The 2083-nt window shown below is 58.0% G+C and overlaps 1 protein-coding gene across 8 annotated transcripts in view; it reads right to left on the reverse strand.

Annotated features, from left to right (window-relative positions):
- PIK3CD (phosphatidylinositol-4,5-bisphosphate 3-kinase catalytic subunit delta) overlaps positions 1-2083 on the reverse strand; it is a 47198-nt gene that overhangs the window by 44476 nt on the left and 639 nt on the right. The window lies entirely within an intron of this gene.

A 2083-nucleotide genomic window follows, 5' to 3' on the forward strand; every position in this document is an offset into this window, starting at 1 on the left:
AGTCTAACCGGGTCTGAAGCTGGTCTCTATTTGCGGATTGTCTGTGCCGCGTAAGGTCCCCCTGGGGCTGGTACCCGCCCTGCCTGCCCGCCTTGTTGTTAGCACAGCCCCTTGGCCCGCCCCCCTCACCCCCCACCGGGGATCACGGTAAACACTTGCTAAACGTAATAAAGCAAGAGAAAGGATGGAGCCCGCAGCATCGTGCAAAGGTATGCTTTATGTACCCTCCCCGGGCATGGACCAAGGCTGCAGAAATGCAGCTTATCCTGCTGGAAAGGGGCATCGGCATGGCCGGGAGGGCCTCTGGGGCAGTTGCCCTAATTCCAGAAACAGCTATATTCGCAGAGTGGCCAGCGTCGTTTCCGAACATTGGTGGAGAAGGTGAGGGGAGTGGAGGTCAGAAGGAGGTAAGCTTGGCTGTCTTTAGAGCTGGCAACTAACAACTAGGTTTTGAGAGCACACCCCATCCTCCTACCCAATCCCCACACTCCAGGGTGTCTTTCATTACTTTGGTGAAAGCACCGAAAGAGAACCAACCTCCGCATGTGCCAGGCAGTGCCCTCATGAGCCAGGGTGGACAGACTCTCAGTCAGGAAATCAAGCCACAGCAGGGCATGGAAAGGCTAAAGGGTTGGCAATTTCTGCTCTAGAGAGAGCAGAGAAAGCTCTGTTCTGTCTCCTTGTGTTTGGTGACCGCCTGCTAAATCAGAAGAATCTTTGTCCCCACTTGTCACATCAATCAAACAGGGTGGGTAACGGTAGAAGGGTTTTACAGGAGAGTATCCAGGTGGCTCTGAAAGGACACCCCGAGTCCCCCATCCCCACAACAAGAGAACTACTAGCAAACTTCTCCTTCATCTGCAAGCAGCCACACCGTCAGATGATTAAACGCTCTGGCATCTGAAGGAACCGGGATTCTGGATCAGCTAATTGTAAACGTGTGGGTCGGGAAGTTATTTCACTTTTCTGAGCCTTCCTTTCCTCCGGTGAAAATGGAGACATCATTCAGCTCCTATGGTTAACCGAAAACCATCTGTAAAAACAGTCACTTCTTTGGAGGGGAAGAGTCCCCTGTGGTACCATTCACTTGACAAGAACACCAAGGCACTGTCAGTCACTCCAGCGGTGTGCACCCCTTCGGGAAGTGCTCAGTGGGATCAGTCCTCGGTTTCAAAGTCCCTTTGGAGCAGTGAACCTTTCCCTCCGAGATTCCTGGGGAAGGAACCCGCTCCCGGCCCCAAGGCACAACCGCCCCGCACACACGCGTGACCGTGCAGGACATTTCTGAGGGTGGCGGCCACTGGGGCTCTGCAGGAGCCCGGGGGAAGAAACCCCACTTGATGGTACGGTGGGGTTCGAGACTCCGCAGGTCCCTCCTTCCAGGGGACACCTGAACGAAGTGAAAGCTGCTCAATCAGCCGAGGGCGCCAGAGCGCTCCATCTGCAAACTGGGGGGATCCCAAGGGTGCTGTGCGAGAACCTGGTACGTGGACCGCCCCAGGACGCCCCCCACTCCACTCCGACCCCGGAAATCCCATCCCCACCCGCTTCCCCTCCGGGAGCGCACTTTTCGGGGCCTCCTATCAGTCCTCTCCTGGCCCCCTGGACCTCCATCTCCCCACCAAGGCAGGGCGCAGACGGCAAAGCAGTGCCCCCCATCCTGGTCCCCAAGAACGTTCTCCCTGCCCCCCTCTCCTCGATCTCAAAGAAAGGGGTGCAGGAGGCGAAGCCTAAATAAAAACAGGAAACTCGATTTAAAAAAAAAGAAGCAGCAGCAGCAGCAGCCTCATTCAGGCTGAATTACGGGTAAGCGTATTTAAAAGAAGAAAGAAAACAAGAGTCCGGAAATGCAAAGCTGAAGGCGGTTTTGCCGCCGTAACCCGGGCCCAGCCGCAGATCCGGGGGCTGATCTCCGCCGCGCGGCTGCAGTAAACACGCGGTGAGCGGCGCCCGCGGCCGGAGCCCGGCCGGGGTGGGCCGGAGAGGGACCGGCCGCGCGTGCACGCGCCCGGCAACGTCCTCGCCGGCCGCTCTCCAGCCCAGGGCCCCGCTCACCAGAGCTGGGGAGGGCGCGCCGGGCCGG

This window comes from Neophocaena asiaeorientalis, unplaced genomic scaffold, assembly GCF_003031525.2.
Source record: "Neophocaena asiaeorientalis asiaeorientalis breed wild unplaced genomic scaffold, Neophocaena_asiaeorientalis_V1.1 scaffold275, whole genome shotgun sequence".
In the NCBI taxonomy this organism is placed as follows: domain Eukaryota; kingdom Metazoa; phylum Chordata; class Mammalia; order Artiodactyla; family Phocoenidae; genus Neophocaena; species Neophocaena asiaeorientalis.